The following is a 20,165-nucleotide window of genomic DNA, read 5'->3' on the forward strand; positions in this document are numbered from 1 at the left end:
TTATTTCAACAGAATTTTTTAGAATGTAGTTTTTCAAAAGTCTCAAGTCATAATAGTCATAAAGAGAAAATTTTATAATAAAAGAGGAAGGCAAGATACCTAAATGTATTTAATGATCTTTAATTGAATCGTTTGTTGCAAGTCAACTTCCTAACTAATAAAGCCTCTATTCATGAGAGAAATGCAAGGCCAGGCGGTGGTGGCGCATGCCTTTAATCCCAGCACTCGGGAGGCAGAGGCAGGTGGATCTCTGTGAGTTCGAGACCAGCCTGGTCTACAAGAGCTAGTTCCAGGACAGGCTCCAAAGCCACAGAGAAACCCTGTCTCGAAAAACCAATAAATAAATAAATAAATAAATAAATAAATAAATAAATAAATAAATAAATAATTAAGAGAAATGCAAATCAGAACCACAATCAGATATCACCACATGCTATTAGAATGACTTTGTTTCTAAGAGAAAGATGGCAAGTGTTGTTCATGGTGTTTGGGAAACGGGAGTCACTGCATAACACTGAAGAATATGTCAAATAATATAGCTATTAAGGAAACAGCAGCAAAGTATGAAGGTTCCACAAAAATTAAACCTTCACTTACCATATGACCCAACAGTCACACTGCTGGCTATGCATTTAAAGGAAATAAAATCATCATGACAAAATCTGAACCCCCATGTGTATTGGAAAACCGTGTGCAGTAGATAGTCAAAGTACGGGAGCAAACTAACTACCCACTATGTCAGTGGATGGACATTTCTATATTTATAGAGAAAGAGCACACTTAGCTACTGACAGTGTGAATGGGTGGGGAAGGAGGTACTTAAGAGAAATAAGACAGTTGCAGCATCACGGGTGCTTCTTGAGCTCACTTACCCAAAGTCAGCAGAGTGCTGGTACTAGAAGGTGTAAGGGAAGGAGAGATGGGAACTTCTGGTCAACAGGTATTAAAGCTAGAGATTGTAGAAGTATGACGTTCAGATGAACTGTTGCACATTAGCAAAACTGTAGAGAATGATAAAGAAACGTGTATTTAAAGGTGTGGGGGGGAGGATGGGAAACATTGTTTTAAATTTATTTATTTATCATTACTGGTAGAAAAGTCAACCAGAACATGGGTGTGGAGGTCAAAAGACAACTTTGTGGAGCCAGCTCTCTCCTTCCGTCTTTGCCTATGTTCTGGGAACCCAGCTGAGGTCACTAAGCTTTTGTGACAAGTGTCCTTACCCTCTGATCTTTTATGTCCACCTGAAGCTTTCTGAAAACTCTTTTTTTTTTTTTTACTGCATCATCACTGTGTAGAGTAGCGGTGCATATTAAAAACACTGCGCATGTGAAAAAAAGAAGACTACCTTCATGAGTTAGTTCTTTGTTCCACTGTAGGATCTGGAGTCAAACCTAGATCAGGGATCTGGTGCAACTGATTTTATACACTGTGCCATCTCCCCAGTCCTAGAGTTCAAAATGTTTTATCACAGGTAATAAAGGTTGAGAAGATACCAATAATGTAAGCACTACCTGGTATCCTGTTCATATGTCCATTGTTTATGTGTATAGTTTTAAAAATAAATTAATTTAAATTTTAAAATAAAGTTTTGGTTTTAAACAGAAAAAAAATGAAAACAGAAAACCAATGAAATAGAAAAACAACTTTAAAGCTGCTCATTGGATAATTTTGAAATTTTTAATTTGTCCTGAATTACTTAAGTCCATGGTATATATTTGATTATTAGGGTTGTGGTGGGGAAAAACACTCTTTGATTAGAGGTGAATTCTTACAAGATCTGCATGATTTTCTAATGGTTTGGCAAACACATCTTGGCATATGAAACATGAGATAGTTTGCAAATCTCATACTTGCAACAGCCAGCCACTCTGAAATATACAAGTATTCAGCACAAAATACATTACATTCATTCATGGGTTTTGAATTTTTTCAGAGTAAAAAATTATGAAAATGATAACAATCATTAATTTAATAAGAAAAATCTTCTTTTGGAGAAGTTTATAAATTTTTATTTTAAGTTGAGTCAAACAAAAGTGGTTTTAGGCCTGGCTGTCCTGGAACTAGCTCTTGTAGACCAGACTGGTTTCGAACTCACAGAGTTCTGCCTACCTCTGCCTCCCGAGTTCTGGAATTAAAGGCATGTGCCGCCATCACCTGGTGAGCCAAACAAAAGTGAAGTATGATAAAGCTATCATCAAGCTATTGACAGTGTCTTAACACCTAAAAGAATTACTTTCATGTGGTTTTTTACATATGAAAGGGAACATAAATAGGATATTTTTTCATATTTTGCCCTAAACTATCATATAAGCAGAAATTTGCAGGAATGTGAACTTGTATACACTCTCAGAGGAGTACTACAGAGTCTAAGAAAAAGGAAAAATGATCAAAGTAATAAATGCAGTGTTATTAGAATCTTTAACGTCCCCACTGGCAGCAGGAAATCCCAGCTCAAGCCCCACCTCGATTAATTGCTATACATGACATCATGCAGACTTCAGACTCTAATCTTGGGAAAGAAAAAGAACTCTCGGTTCATGCCTTATTCTGAAGAAGCGCATTTTAAGCAAAAGATAATCCACAGTAGGATGGTGGCTGGTCGGAATTTGAGCCCTAGATTCTTAACCCAACCTTAATCTAGTACTGTCTCAATAAACAAGTGGTGCAACCTGTTCTCAACCCTTGCAGAAGACTGCACTATATTGATCCAGAATCTATACTGTGTGTAGGAAAGAACATGGAAAATTTCATGTCCATGTCATAGCCAGAGGTGGTACATCTTCAACTAAACCTTCAACTAAATGAGACTAAACAACAACGAACAGATAGTTCTCAACAAGGCATGATGCCATGTGTGAACTAATAAAAACTTCTTCATACTTGATCCGCATGGAAGTTTTTTTTAATTAATGCAATTCTCAAAAATGTGATCAGCTGCACTATTGAAATTAAGACATGATAACTATATTCATTCAAGATACACAATCATGCCCTAGCACAATTTCACCTATTATTTAAAATCCAGTGTATTTACAATCCACTACATTTCAATTCAGGAATGATAAAATTTTTCCCAAATAACGCAAAATGAGTAATTTTTCTTTTTCTTTTTTCCAGAATAGGCCAAGATTGTCAGGCACAATCTTACACATGAGCAGATCAGACACCAGTCTGTGTGTGAGAACTGTCAAACGGACCATATTTATTTATCTCCCCCCTTTACTTTATAGAGACAAGAAAGATGCTAACAAATCAACACCCTACACAAAGACCAGCAATTGGAGCTCCTCCCAACTTCAGTTATCTACTTATTTGCAGTTAAATACGGTCCCAGGGTGACAAGGGAGAAAGGCAACATTAAGAAAAGTAAAATTCCTGAATGTGCTCTTATTTCCAGTTGTTCTGCTGCATCATGAAACAGCCATTTACAGAATCAGAGCCCAGCAACATCTGGGTGGCTGGGTTGAAGAAAAGATCCCTTTTTCCCATGCCTTCACTCATACATACCCGTCTTTGTATCGACTGCCGTATGAACCTTTTATTTTATTGTCAAGGATGCAAAGAAAGTTTTCATTAATGCCAGAAGCCATGAAGTCCACTCAGACAAGACAGAAAGAGAAGACCTCATTCTCTCCTTGATCTCTTCAAGATGCAGATGTAAGAATGAACAAGGACTGAAATGTCCTGTACAGGAGGGTGATGCTAAGGTCTAACTAAGAGACAGAAGCAATCATAATTCCTTGAGTAACTTCACACAAGTATAATCCTGAGTTGTTATCTTTGTCCTACCATGTACTCACACTGCATCTCCTCAGTAGGAAGTGTTTCATCACATGGTCACACATTCACCACAGACAGTTCTGAGTGGATCTCTCTCAGAGAATAGCAGGGTAGCAGCAACATGGAGGGAGGGGGTGTGCAAAGTGGGATTGCTAACGGTTGTGAGGTCATCAGATTTATACTACTTGCTACCACTAAGCCATTCTACCTGGAAGATTCTTGCCCTTAAGAAAAATACACAAAATAATCTTTACATGCCTCTCCTATATGAAAAATGAATCTCTCTCATCGTGGTCTTCCAAAGTACCATAGAGTTCCCATTGTTTATTGGGGTCTTTGATTTTTTTTCTGAAATGTGTTTTCTACTCCCTCGCTCTTCCTAGTCTCTTGATCATGTGTCCCAGTTTGCACAATCTTCAGCATCCTCTTCAGCCCTTGCATTTTAAAAAAAGTTATGTATGAGTGTTCTCCCTACATGTATATATGGGGATCATGTGCATATCTGGTGCCCTTGGAGATCAGAGAGGGCATTGGATCCCCTGAGATTGGAGTTTCAGATGACTGTGATCTGCCATTGTGGGTACTAGGATTAGAACCCAAGTCCTTTGCAAGAGCAAGCAAGTGTTCTTAACTGCTGAGACATCTCCCAGCTCTTTTTTTTTTTTTTAAAAATTCATTTATTATTATATATACAATATTCTGTGTTCATGTATGCCTGCAGGCCAGAAGAGGGCACTAGATGGTTGTGAGCCACCATGTGGTTGCTGGGATTTGAACTCAGGACCTCTGGAAGAGCAGGCAATGCTCTTAACCACTGAGCCATCTCTTCAGCCCCCTTTCCAGCTCTTCTAGCCCTTATAAACTCAGGGCATTTCAAGTATTATTGGGTTCAACTGAAACTTCCAAGCCTTTAACAAATTATATGACACTGTTACCCATCTTTAGGTGTTCAGAAATGAGAACTTCAAGCTTTGAAAAATCTTATTTGCCAACATTTTCCTTCTGTTTTCTAATTTTGTATTTGACCTTGGTGTTTTAGACTGGATTTCCCATTAAGAACATAAACTTCTTATTGTTCCCTATATTTCTTCTTCCGCAGTGCTTAACAGAAATTCTTTATAAATATTTTTAAGGGATCAGTTGAGTCCCTTGTTCATTATATAATGATAAACACACAGGATGACAGCTGGCCACCACTTTGAGTGTGATCATTTGACTTTGTCCAGAGAAGTCTCTTTGCCTTCCTAATCTTAAATTCCTTAGAACAGACACAATGAAATACCACATAGTCTTCTTATTTAAGATAAAAAGGTTTCCAAATTCACACATATAATCACCAAGCAATCAAATGTCTATAATCAACTCACCTTTAGCTTTCCCACAGTAAACATGTGATTAACCAGACTGAGCCAAGTCCTGCCCCAGCAGGCAGTACAGACCAATGAGTCCTCACCAGCAGGCAGTGCAAAGTGTTTCTCAATAGAGCAAAATCTCCAGGAAACTTGAAATCTAAAGTATTTTTCATCTCTCATTAAAAATGTACTTTTAGATATTAAAGTAAGTACTGCTCCCAACTATTTTTATCAATGAGTCAACTGTACTAATGGTGAGACAAATGTTTGCATAGACTTGTACCTCATTATTTAAGGATTAAAATTAAAGCTAAAACACCTTTAGCTACTCCAAATTCCCATTTGTATAATTTAACTACATATTAAGAACTGATTGCTATTAAACTTGATGTCACAGGATTTTTATTTCATTTTTATACATCAGAAAATATTTTCTTATATGAACTCTCACCTCTCTTTTATAGTTTAGTACTCATATTACTATTTAACAACACTCATATCACAAATTGTACAATAAGAAGAAATATCCTGACTTATCATTATGACTAATCATCCCAATAAGAGATTCATTATATCTCAAGACAAACAAAATATATGGATCTCCACTGCAAAAGAAATTAATCAGAAAAGAATGACTCTTGGTTTTACAAACAATATAGAAACCCTGATGGATAGGAAAGGAAGGATTCGCACCACCAGGGTGAAAAGCAAAACTCAGCATTACAGAATTGCAAAACCATATTCCATAACAAGTTCTTAAGACTCCCAGGTGCAACATCAGCAGAGCTCCAGTTTTGATTTTTATTGTAATCTTGTGGCTTTTTATTTGTAACTTATATGAAAAGAATCATATTGATTGGGGCAGATTTAACTCAGTAAAACCTATTCTACTGAGATTGTCTTTGCTAGGTGATTTTATCAAGTTCTCTTTTGGTTTCATTTTCTTCCTCATCCCTATTCCCAGGAGAGACTGAAGCCCAGCTTGCAGAGCAAATTGCCCTAAATTGAGTTCTTTCTCTGGCATAGACAGGACTGCCTTTGGCTCCTAGGCTTGAAAACTTTATGCATTCTTTTTTTCCCCTTCTTCCTTAACAATCTCCTTCCCTTTTTCCAATTAAAATGGAGAAGTTAGCACCGGTACCTGCTCCCAATTAAACGAAGGCTGCATTACCAGCCGCACTCCCAGGCCTCACCCCCCCTTCATTAGCCTTCGTCCTCTGAGGCTGCCTGGCTGCCTGCCAGGGACTTATGGCAAGAATTCAAACTCTTGCACACTTTATCCCCTCCAAATCATTCTTGAATATAAGCAGTCTGCTCCTTAGTCCCAGCACAAGAAATCCAAAAACATGTTCACAACAGATACGGGGCTGGGAGGGAGAGGGGAGAAAATGAGTTATTTAACAGGCTAAAAGCCTATGCAGAAAGAGACAAGCTGCGAGAGGTTAAGCTTCCCAGTTAATTGACCTTCATTTCTTTCTTAAAAGCCTGAGCAGTAAAAACAACAAATGACAGCTCGATGGCCTCGCTTTCTCTCTGAGTGCCTACAGGAAGTACATCCTCATCTTCACACCTCAGGCATGTCAGCTCCACAACGCTCAAAATTATGCACCATGACTGAAATATCCAACCTTGGAAGCTGAAGCAACTATTTTTTTTTTATAAAGATCAACATGGAATTTTCCAACAAATGTGAGCGCTGTGGGGCCATTGCATCAGCTATTCTCAACTGACACTGGGAATCAGCAAGTGGGCATCAAGCTGTCGTGAATGATGACCCAGGTGTCAGAACACGGGGGAAAAAAGGTCATTCTGCATGTTTCCAGGGCTCCGGCACTGCAGACACTACCTTTACAGAGTCACTGAACACAGGAGCAAATTCTATGACCAAATCCTCCTTCTTGAAACGTACTCGCTAAGTGACCTTGAACAAGTAATTTAGTTTTTCAGAGGTTTATGGTCCTTGACTCTTTGAAATGGGAATAACCATGATATCTAGCATAAAACTCTGTCCTGTGAGTTTTAAATAAGTAAAGCATAGATTCATTTACCTCAGTTCCATTCCGTGGTACACAGATAGCAACTGTCCACCCTTACGATTATCACTGCTATCACCAAGACTAAGGAAAAGATGCAATCTGACATAACTTTTGGACATTTTCCAGGAATATGGCAAGGGATAAGAGCAATTTGCACAAAACTTTTAATTTGTACAAAAACTAAAATGTGTGAGTGGATTTTTCAGAAACTGGCCCTTGTTTGGCACAAACGCCAACACAGTTTTGTAATATACTAAAATTAATTTAAGAAAACTTGTTTTTATGGTAATTGCAAGTAATTATATTTTAGCGGCAGAGTAAATATATTACCATGGCGGACTTTTATAAAAAAAAAACAACTTTTAATTAAGCACTATAAAAGAAAATTCAATGAATTTATATTCTGAGTATTATTATAAAATTTCTCACAGTGAGAAATTTCAAGTCATGAAGTAATCTCAAAGTCATTACCTTAAAAAAAAGAGAAAAGAAGAAGCAAAAGAGTACAAAATCCATAACTACTAAGTCCTTTCAAATGGTTATATTGATGAATCTAAAAGCACACTTATGAAGAGGGATAAATATCTTACATTACACTGACACTATCTCCTACAGAAGGAACAACTTCTTTCTTTACATAACATATATAATTATTGCCTACTTATAAAATATTTGTTATGATATTTGAGAAAACTAATCAGAAAGCATATTTTCTCATCAATACAGAAAGGTGATTTAGAAAATGCCTAGTTTTGATATGTCAAATTCACACTGAATTCATCATACATAGTGTGATTACTGGGATATAAATATGATAGTATATGCTAACTTTATCTTTTATTTATATTACCTACAAAAGTTTATATAATTTATCAAGCCTCCAACCATCACAAATAGAAAGGAAGGATAGTTATACCTACAGTGTGCTATTTCTGTGAGGATTATATTTAACATTTTTAATTTGAGCTCAATAAAACTGTGTTTTTTACTGTATGTTAAAATTCTAAATTGTAATCACTGTTAATAAATATGCTTTTAAAATAAAAATACAATTAAAGCATTCTCTTTTTCATCACTTTTAAAACTATGACTGATTATTGTCAAGTCTGTGATATTTCAATAATTAATTCTTAAAATAAGAACAAATAGACTGGGAAGATGACTCAGTTTTTAAAACATTTACCACCTATACCTAAGGTGCTGAGTTCAAATTCCCAGCATCCATACAAAATATCAGGCACCACAGAAGACATGGAAATGGAGATGATGGAGATGATGGAGATGGAGTGGGTGGAGATGGAGTGGGTGCAGATAGGTGGATTCTGGGAGCTAATTAGACAGCAAGTCTTGGCAGACCAGTACACTCCAGGTTTTGAAAGGGAGAAAAGACACCCAACATCTACTTATGACCCAACACACACACACACACACACACACACACTCACACACAACACACACACACAGAGAGAGAGAGAGAGAGATTGAGAGACAGAGAGAGACAGAGGCAGAGAGAGACACACAGAGAGATTTATTAGTAGCCCTGATGTTAATTCTCTTCTTGGATAAGAATAGGTAGAATGACCAAAACTTCTTAGCCCCTGAGACGTCCAGAAATCTTTCAATAGACCTCTAATCTTGGTAGTTTGAGTTGGCTGCCAATTCACAGAAATAATTATTAATTGATATGTATAGTAAAACATAAGCCATACATACCATATTATATCATGTTATAATATACAAAAGTCTACATGAGGAAAGTGATTAGATTAGAATTAGAAATACTTGATTATATTTTCATTGCTAGTAGAAAATTCAGTGAATATAAAACAAAGATTTTATCTCCAACCCTAAAGCACTGCAGTTTTTCTTGGCTTATGATTAAAATTTCATCCAGAAACCTGGCTAATATAGGAAAGTGTCCTTCTTTGAACCAGTTAGAAGTGGAGAAAGAGATACTACAGAGTAGAGTGCTCAGTGTCTAACAAATTTGTATGACAAGGCAAAAAGAAGCTTATATTCAGAAAAAAATTCCTTGTTCGTTGACTGAACTCCCTTAAAATTGTGGTTAAGGGTATCAGGACCAGAAGAATTCAATTTCCCCCCAAGTTAGTAAACTTCTGACTGGGAGGTCCTTCTGTCTGTGTGCTGCTTTTATTGGTTAATGAATACAGAACTGGCTTGGCCTATAACATGGGAGGAAGAAGGCAGAGTCAGAGAGATGCCATGGGTCCACCACCGAGATAGACATGCTGAAACTTTGCTGGTAGGCCATGACCTTGTGGTGATACATAGATTAATAGAAATGGGTTAAATTAAGATGTAAGAGTTAACCAATAAGAAGCTAGAGTTAATGGGTCAAGCAGTGTTTTAATTAATACAGTTTCTGTGTGGTTATTATAGTTCTGGGCAGCCAGGATGAACAAGCAGGCCCTTCTCCTACAGGCACTCTTGCACTTTGCATCAAGTCAAGAAATGCTCATCAAAAAACAATAGAATTCAATTAGTTACCAACCTGAAACTAAAATCACTGTTTGAACCTCTGGAAATAAAAAATATAAAGCCTAATTCTATATCGGGAATTATTACTGTCAGTTGAAAGCAAAATCAAAAGAATTACTTTGCATAATATTTACATAGAACAAATATAGTCAACAACTCTAGAATCAAATCCAGGAGCTGAGTAAAGGGTCTATGACTGATGTAACTACTAGATTCACAAGTCCTTCATCGTGGGGGCTTCCTTTCATAGAACAGTGACCTTCCCAAGAGGCAGATGAATGTCCTTAGTGCTATTTCCTTAAAAATGGGCAAAAGCAATGCTAGTCTGCAATGGGAGCTTTTGACATGTGAATTAAACACATGTCTGTTATGTTGGTAGTGCTTAAGATATTTGATAACCGCACTAGAAAAGAATGTTTTCTCTATGTAACTAATTTCTTGGTCTGACATTAAAATTCTATTCATCAAAAGTTTCTGTGGAGCAAAGAGTAAGTCTGCACAAATAAAACAAGTCCAACTTTAACCAAACATTACAGACCTCAGCCAGAAACTAGAGGGCGAGTTCATTCCAGCATCATTACGAACCCAGTATAAAATCATCTTAGAAGACCCTGGACAACAGGGAAATTGATCTCACTGTTTAGTGTACTCACACAGCGTTTGCCCAGAACATAATGTACTCAGAATCACCTTTGATGTCTTCTGAAAGATTGGAGATGAACCAGATTCCACAGGAGGACACCACCAAGGACATCTAGACCAAATGGAAAAAAATTAGCATCTTTAGATTCTGTCTGCAGACCCAGGAGCAATTCCAATTTTAAAAACCCTGAGTGTATCATCATGAGAATGAAGATCGTCAAATACAGCTTTGTTCTGTTTCAAGTTTTCCTCCAATATAGAACACTATTCTGAACTGGCTTTTCTTTATTTATATATAATTTTTTTTAATTTTACATTCTAGGCCCAGTTACCCCTCACTCCCCTTCTCGTACCCTCTCACATGCCCCTTTCTACCCCCATCCACTCCTCAGAGGAGGTAAGGTCTCTTTTGGGAAGTCAAAAAAGTCAAGTATATCCAGGTGAGGCAGGATCAAGCCCCTCCCCCATGTATCAAGGTAGAGCAAGGTATCCCACCAAAGGAAGTGGGTTCCAAAATACCCGGCCATAACCCAGGATATGTTCTTGTCCCACGGCCATGCCCCCCACAACAGATCAAGCCACATAATTGTCACCCACATACAGAGGTCTTAGTTCAGTCCCATGTAGGTTTCCCTGTCCAGAGTCCACGAACTCTCACTAGCTCAGGTCAGTTGTCTCTATGGTTTTGCCATTCATGATCTTCACACACACACACACACACACACACACACACACACACACACACACACACACACACCGTTTATATAATCCCTCCTTTCTCTCTTCAACTAAGCTCCAGAAGAACAGCCTCATGCTTGGCTGTGGATCACTGCATCTGCTTCCATCAGTTACTGGATGTCAATTCTATGATAACAATAAGGGTAGTCAGTAATCTGATCATAGGGGAATGCCAGTTCAGACACCCTCTCCACTATTGCTAGGAGTCTTAACTGAGGTCATCCTTGGTGGATTCCTGGGAATTTCCCTACCACCTTGTTTCTCCCTAACCCCATAATGACTCCCTCTATCAAGGTATCTCTTTCATTACATCCCCTCTCCATCGCTCCCCCAACATGGCCATCTTGAGCCTCACGTTCCCATTCCCCATCCCCTCCCTTCTATTCCCCTTCTCAGTTGACCCAGAAGATCTTAACTATTTCCCTTTCCTGGGGTCCTTGATGAGTGTCCCTGTTAGGGTCCTCCTCTTTACCTAGCTTCTCTGGGGTTGTGGATTATAGCCTGTTATCCTGTGCTTTACAGCTAGTATCCACTTATGAGGGAGAACATACCATGTTTATCTTTCTGGGTCTGGGTTACTTCACTCAGAATGTAGTTCCATCCATTTGCCTGCAATTTCAGGATGTCATTGTTTTTTTTTTTTTTTTTACTGCTGAGTAATACTCTATTATGTAAATGTATGAGTTTTCTATATCAAAAGCGAACTTAACTGTAATTTGATTATTCTGACCTCAGTTTCTACTTAAAGACAGAGTCTGCAACAGTGCTGAACTGATCACGAAGTTCTTACACAAATATTTTATGATCTTTACAGCCAGAATGTTAATTCATTAACATAAAAGAATATTTTAGAATAATTACTTAATATCTTAAATAATTTTTAGATGGAGACATATGTGCTCACATACACAAGTGCCGCAGAGGCCACAGGCATAGGAACCTTGGTCCTGAGCCACCTGATTGGGTGCTGGGAGCTGAACTTGGACCCTCTGTGGGAACACTGTGCACTGTGCTGGGCCATCTCCCAGTCACTAGAGAGACTCTCCTAAGACAAGACTGGGGACCAACGTCTCCTGGGCTGCACTCAAATATGTACTATGGACTATATAGCTAACACTGGAACAAAACAAGAGCCAACACAGCACAGCACCTAATACAGAATATTTATTTTAATTTATTTTTAATTTGTTAAAATTTAATATTCTTCGCCTCTCCCAAGTTCCTCCTGATCCTCTCTTCCTTCCTACCTGCCCCTTAACTTTAAGTTCTTTTTTCAAAAACAAATAAAAATCAAAAAGAACAAAAATTCCTCCAAACCACAAAAACAAAGTAAAACCACACCCAAAAAGAAGATCTCACACACACACACACACACACACACACACACACACACAAATGCACACACACCAAAGTATAACCAAACAAAAGCACACAAAAACCTGTGAATTTCAATATATGTTGGTCAGCTACTCCTGTCCTGCAGTGATTAATATACCCATACCTTCTCACTCTATAGGAGAAAACTTATTTTCCTTCTCCCAGCCAGGATAAATGACAGTTCAGCTGTTAACCTTTACCCTGAAACAGTGGTTCTTAACCTGTGTGTCCTGACCCCTTTGGTGGTTGAGTGACCCTTTCACAGGGGTCAACAAAAATGACTGGAAACCACAAATATTTTTAGTATGATTCATAACTGTAGCAAATTTATAACTATGAAGTAGCAATGAAAATAATTTTATGGTTGGGGGTCACCACAACTGTATTAAAGTGTTGCAGCATTAGGAAGGATGAGAACCACTACCTTAGTGGCTACATTTTCATTCATTATTTTTTAAAATATAACAAAATTAAAGATAAGATAAAACAAAAATTATCATATCAGAGCTGGACAAAACAAAGGAGCAGAAGGAAATGAGCCCAAAAGAAGGCATAAGAGTCAGAAACCTGTTTTTCCCCTCACACAGGAATCCCATGAACACACTAAACAAGAAGCCATAAAAAGCAGAGGACCTGATGCGACCCATGCAAGACCTGTGCGGGCACGCTGCCTCAGTCTCTGTGAGTTCATAAGGGCTTTGATCATGTTGACTCAGGGTACATTTTAGAAGTAAGAGAAAATATTCCATTCACTCAAAACCCACATACACCTCTAAAGTCATCAAAAGGAACACTGGGGGGTGGGAGGCCCGTTGCTGATCTTGCAACACCAAAGCCCTTCTCAGGCAACATAGTACAAACAAAGGCAAGCAACCCAAACTCAGTTGCCAGTAGCCGATCAGATTAACTAATAAACCTGAACTATGATGTCCTTGAACTGAGGTTACATGGTGGGTCAGCCTCTAGAGCTAACTAGCTGCTGTTCACTGCTGTTGTGCCAAAAATGAAATTCCACCTGTCTACTTGAAACAAACAGCTGCATCACCAATCAGGGGAGATTAATTCTGAGAAGGTACTGAAAGCACAGAAACACCTCAACTCTGAGATTTGTGCATATCTCAAAGTTTTAGTCGATTTCAACACCCCTGAGGGACTTGGAAGATAACCTCAGCTGAATATTAGCCACCAAAGCAAAATATGCTAGAAAATATGGCCATGACTAGAAAAACTGTCCAGCCCACTTACTGCAAGGCTAAGAGGCAAACAGACACCCTTGACAAACAGACTAGGAAAGTAAAGACAGCAGTGACCGACATCACATCACTGTCCAATGCAGGCTCAGCACTGTGTTAAACCATGGGAAAGAGAAGAGTTCACAAGGTCAGCTGAGCCTCATCTTTCACACACAGAACCAGATGCCTATATTTTTCAGAGTCTAAGAAATAACGTGCTCCAAGACTGCTTTATGGTCTTGTTTTTTCCTACTTTGCCACTTGGCATCCCTTTTCTTGTTTTATTTCATTCCAGCAGTACTTTTACTTTCTCATAGTTTACATAACTAGACTTTCCTTTCCTTCCCTTCATACGATCATCTACTTTTGTTTGTGCAGGTTTTTTTCTCATATCATTTTAATCTCTTTTCTTTCTTGTTTGTATTCTCTCTCTCTTCCTCTTTCTTTCTCTCTCTCCCTCACCTTTTCCCATTATATTATAGCAATAATACATTGCTGACTAGCTGACTAATAGGATTTAAATTCTTGGATTACCAGTGTACCCTATTGTCAATTTAGTCACTCTCTCCATGTTGAGAGCACAACTTTACAAAATTCTGACCTAAAACTGACAGAACACATATAAGATGAATGACTTTAAAACAGCTCTCTGGGATAATGGGAGCACTCCCAGCAGACTGGTGATGGCATAGGACATTGCTGCTCCTCTGATTCTCTACCCACCACACACACACACACACACACACACACACACACACACACAAACTCACACACACACACAAACTCACACACACACACACAAACTCACACACACACACACACAAACTCACACACACACAAGCTCACACACACACACGCTCACACACACACACAAACTCACACACAGACACACACACAAACTCACATACACACACACACAAACTCACACACACACACACTCACACACACACTCACACACACACACACACACAAACTCACACACACACATACACACACACACACACACACTTTTACAATTAATCTTAGATTTTTGCTGTTTGAAGGAGGCCAACTCTACAAGCTTTATTTTAAAACAGGATCACTTTCTTTGACCTAAGAGAGAGTCTATTTGTACCACGTTGTTCACACTAATTTAAAAGAAATTGTTGAAAAGTAGTATCAATAATAACCAAATCTTCCTCCTTCTCAAACATTTCCCTTGCAAGAATCCCAATCAGTTTGATTTCTGCCTTCGTGTTACACATACATGCATGCTCTTATATATCTGTATAGAATGTAAGAATCACAAATGAGAGAAAATGTGGTATTACAAACCTTAATTTCCTTAATATGATCAATATATTTTATTGCAAATGACCATTTTATTTTTCCTGACAGCTTCAAATAATTTCTTTTGTGCATAGTTACCACATTTTCTTTATGTATTCCTAACCTAGCTTGATTCCATAAATTAATGGTTATGAGTAGTGCTAAAAAAAAAAAAAACATTGGTATGCAAGTATCTCTGGGATCTGTTGAGTTGGAGCCACAGTAGTAGTATAGGTAGGTCATTTGAAAGATAAATCGTTCATTTTTTGAGAAACCTCTATCTCTACTGGCTTCCATAGTAGCTGCAGTAGCCTCTATTATCACTGATGGTATATATGGGTTTCCTTGTATCCACATTTTCATGACAAAATTTGTTATTTGTTTTACTTTTCATTTCAAAACTTTCCCTGCAATATATTTTGAACCTGCTTTTCTTCCCCCAAATTCTCCAAGATCCCAAGATCCTCCCCACCTCTCTCCCAACCCAACATCGTGACTTCATGGTCTCCCTCTCTGTCTCTCTGTTACTCTCTTTCTTTCTCCAAAAATATAGCAAAACAATAAATGGAAAATTAAAACAAACAAAATTATACCAAAATGAAACAAAAAGTCCCAACACACACACACACACACACACACACACACACACACACACAGAGTGACACTCCTTTGGAGAAAGCTGATTTCCGTTTCCCAGAAGATATTCATTGCCATTAGTTTCCTGAGTAGGAATGGGAATTTGTGTCCACTTCCCCCTTTTAATTCTGTGATTTGTCTGAATGAAACAAATGCAGTACTTGTTACAGTCTCAATGAGTTCACATATTCATCAGTACTATGATGTCTAGGAGTACAGTTTCCTTGGAGTCCTTCATCCCCCCTGACTTTCACAATCTCTCTGCCTCCTCTTCTGTATAGATCCCTGTGTCTTGAAGGGAGGTGTTATATAAAGCCATTCTTTGGAGGACTGAATGCCCTAATGTCTCTTACTCTTTATACATTGTCCAGTTCCGGGTCTTTGTTAGTTCTATAAGCCGTTGCAAGAAGAAGCTTCTCTGGGGAAAGCTGAATAATGCATTGGTCTATGTGTATAGCAATGTGTCACTGGGACTCTCTGTTATGTTCCTTTAGCAAAACAATAGCACTAGGTTTTCCCACAGCCCATCACCTATCGAAAGTCAGGTTCTCGGTTGCTTTTGCAGTGTCAAATATGAATTTCAACTCATGGAATGGCCCTTAAATCCAAAACAAATGGTTGGTTTGTTTCACAACATTTGTGCCACTGTTGTACGAGATTATCTCGCAGGAAGGTGATGCTTGGTCGTAGGTTTTGTGACTGGGTCATAAGGACGATTGCTTTTCTCCTCTGGTAACATGCAAAGTACCTTTCCAGCACTGAGAGTGTTAGTAAGTATGGGTGAAGATTCCAGTTAGATTCTAGCTGGGCATCCATTCAGTGGTCAATAAAATCAAACTGAAGACCCAGCTATAATTCCACACACTTTTAGATACCTTATTTGTACAAAGAAGCCAAAATAGACACTGGAGAAAAGACAGCGTTTTCTATGAATGGTGGTGGTCAAACTGAACGGATGGCTATGTGTAGAAGAATGAAAATGTCCACATCTTTCAGCCTGCACAAAACTCAAGTCCAATGAATCAAGGACCTGAGCATAAAACAGATACCATGAACTTAATAAAATAAAGAAGGAAGTGGGCTTAAATGACTGCCATTCTGATAGGTGTGAGATGGAATCTCAGTATAATTTTAGTTGCATTTCTCTGGTAGCTAGTGAGGATGATGTTTAATTGTAATTGATATGTTACCTTTTGTCAAATAATGGCTCACTTTACTGTCCTTTCATTGATGAAGCTGGGTTATTTCTTGTTATTTGTATATTGTAGGTGCTGACCTCTTGCAGGTGCGTTGTTAGAAAAGACTTCACTCTGTGAGCTGTCTCTTCATTATGCTTACTGCTTCCTTGCCACAGAGTAGCTCTCTCAATTTCATTAGTTCTCACTTGTTAAGTGATAGCTTTGTTTCCTGAGCAACGGGAGTCCTATTAAGAAAAACCCTCGCCTATATCAAGTGGTTTCTATAACTTCTATTCTAACAGTTCCAGGGATTCAGGTCACACTTTAAGATATTTGACTCATTTGGAGTTAATATTTATATAAGACAAAAAAGATTGAGTTTCATTGTATTGCTTATAGATATGCAGCTCTCAGCATCATTCATTGAAGGAGATGCTTTTTCTCCAATATATATGTATTCAGCATCTTTGTCACAATTCAGGCCGCTGTAGCTCTGAGTCTATAGCTGAGTCCTCAATCGTTTCAGCTAGTATGTGTATCTGATGCTTTGTTATTATGGATCTGTAACATAACTTGAAATTAGGAGACCTACAGAGATAGAAAATACAAAGGAGAAAGGACCATGGGGCTAACAAGCTGAGAGGAGGAATGTGGAATTTCTGTGATAGGCACCATTTAAGCCCGAAGAGACATGCTGTGCAGTATAGACCATCACTTTTGATTTTTCTAAATTCGATGTTATTGAGTTTATGTGGAACTGGGGTTTCATAAGGGAGCCCAAAGAAGACAAAGAGGTATATAACAAAATCACTAAGTAAAATAGTATTTAAATTTTAGTATTAAAAATTAAATCCTTGCTGAAACCTTAGCACATGGTTATCAATTAAGTATTTGAAATGTGATTAAAAGCTTCTCCCTGTCTGAGATAGTGACATGACCCTGGCCAAAATTTTCTGAACTGAAGAAAACTTTTTCACGTGTATAATGAGTATATTTTTCCTATATTCTTATATGAATCTAGAATGTTGTTGCCAATTTAAACTGCAAAGTTTGAACCATATGAGACTGGCTTTGTGCTTCAGAACTGATCTCAAGTCTAGATGCTGACAACGTGTGTCAACAAGTCACAAGTCAGCCACATTTGTTCTTTGTTTTTATTGGGAGCCCTGAAGAGTTTTTACATGAGTGACTTAAAGTCACAGATTTAATTTTTTCTAAAGTAGCAGTCATTAATAGAGGTCTTTTCTTTATTGATGTAAAACTATTCATAAAACCTAGTATCTGTTTACATATTAGATTTTACACATCGAGGTGGTCACTGTAGACTTTTCCTTAGTCTCTGCCTTATACAGTTCATCAAAGAAAACACACATTGAGAATACATAAACAAGAAATACATGTTCTTAAGTTTAAACATGTGGTCTTTCTTAAAAATAAATGTATAATTATGTGGTGGTCTCAAATATTTTCTGGACTATTACATATCAACATTGGGTGGGGGATGGTTGAGACAGGATTTGTGTAATAGCCCTAGTTGTCCTGGAACTAGCTCTAGTAGACCAGGATGGGCTTAAACTCACAGAGATCGGTCTGCCTCTGTGTCCCGAGTGCTGGGATTAAAGGTATGTGCCACCACCGCCTGGCTAAGTACCAACATTTTTAAAACACTGGAATTATAATAGAAGACTAAGTCAAGGAGATAGAGAAAGGACAGAGTATTAAGAGAAAAATAGAATTTGAAAGTTAATAATATTGTAGTCTAATGAGATATTTCAGAGGCTTTGGAATGTACTGAAAAAGTCAACAGGCAATGACAATTTTTAGTACGTGATTAAGTAAAAGGATTTCTTATCTATGAATTTGTGGATGTGTATTCTTGTGTGGGCGCATTCAAAGGTGCTACATGAATTTAATCATTACAACAGATACATGAAGCACAGAGGTATTACGATTCAATAGCTGAGGAGAGGAATACAAAGAAAAAGCCTGCTTAAGGTCTCATAACAAACAATGATATAAATCATTAAATATCAATGCCAGTCTTTGCAACTCCCGTGCTCTTTTGCCTCCAGTGAAAAAGATAATCGCAATAGTAGAAACTAAATTAGGAACAGAGATTGTTATCAGTCTAGTGGCTTGAAAAAAATATTTAAAAACTAGTCCCAAGATCACTTATAAATAAGAATCCATTTTTAAAAGGTTTTATGCACTTGCTATTTGGTTATTTGGTTATTAGTAATCTGCAGAAAACAATGGCAAATTTGCTCAGGAACCAAAGCAGCTAACCATTTCTCCTTTACATATCTCAGAAGTGGCATAGCATTCCTGAGCACTTGATTCACATATTTTATTAGGAATATATATGATAGCAATGCCTTCTTAGGAAGACAGCTGTGAACTCTTAATTTTCTTCCACGTTCACATAGAAAAGGTACTTGATTTGCAATCTCTATCTATGAGCTAGGAGGAATTTATTACTTCAGTATATTTTTAAATCTATTTGTATTACTTCGGTCAGTCTGCCATGGGTAATAGTATCTAGAATCAATTTGATGTGGAAAATGGAATACATAAATCACTCTTTAGTCATCAAATTGAATAAACAATTATGAGAGTTTAATATATAAAAATGCCCATCAAGTTATCATTTCAAAATGACATGTCTAATTAGTTATCAAATATCATAGGATGTGTTAATAGATGCCGCTTAAGAAGTCACTTCTAGACTACATTCTGTACACCGTCATCACGTGTCTCTTGACCTTATTTTTACATTAGTTCAACATTAAAAGCAAGTTCAGGTACCTTTCGTGTGACTTGGATTAGTTCATTAACCACCCACAATTCACCACCTCATAGGCTACAGTTAAATAACAGGTCACTCTACTTAAATTATGATTTAAGTATTTAATATTGCTTAAATTATGATAATATGGAAGTTTCTGGGCTATTTCTTACGCATAAAGTGTTTTTATATAGTGTGTAAAACACAAATTTCATAAGTATAATTTTAAAATATTTCTCACCAGATTTGTTTGCTTATCCTCCATGGCAACATACATGTAAAATGTATATGTATATTTTCAGATATATTTATAATACAGAACTTATTTACAAAGTCTATAGATACCTAAATGCTTTACTATGCAATCTCCTAATATGGTACAGATGCTCTCTTAATATAGTAAAATGTTTATTAGGTCAAGAAACAGAATATTAATATGACAATATTTTAAGTTTTGTGGAGCAAAACTGCAGGAAGACAATGATCAATGAGAAGTTTTTCTGTTCTTTTTTCCAACAAAGATAGAAAGGATAAATTACTGAAAATTACTGTCTCCATCAATCGTTGCTCCAAAGAGACACCTACACACTAAAATCTAG

At 37.4% G+C, this 20,165-nt stretch overlaps 1 long non-coding RNA gene across 1 annotated transcript in view; it reads right to left on the reverse strand.

The window, feature by feature from the left end:
* Positions 1-10,360: 10,360 nt before the first annotated feature.
* The window catches only part of LOC119826624, a 294,645-nt gene continuing 284,840 nt past the window's right edge, over positions 10,361-20,165 (reverse strand). The window contains exon 3 of the long non-coding RNA XR_005287455.1: positions 10,361-10,424. This is a non-coding gene — a long non-coding RNA (uncharacterized LOC119826624). The remainder of the gene's footprint in view (positions 10,425-20,165) is intronic.

Source organism: Arvicola amphibius, chromosome 11 (assembly GCF_903992535.2).
Source record: "Arvicola amphibius chromosome 11, mArvAmp1.2, whole genome shotgun sequence".
NCBI classification, from domain to species: domain Eukaryota; kingdom Metazoa; phylum Chordata; class Mammalia; order Rodentia; family Cricetidae; genus Arvicola; species Arvicola amphibius.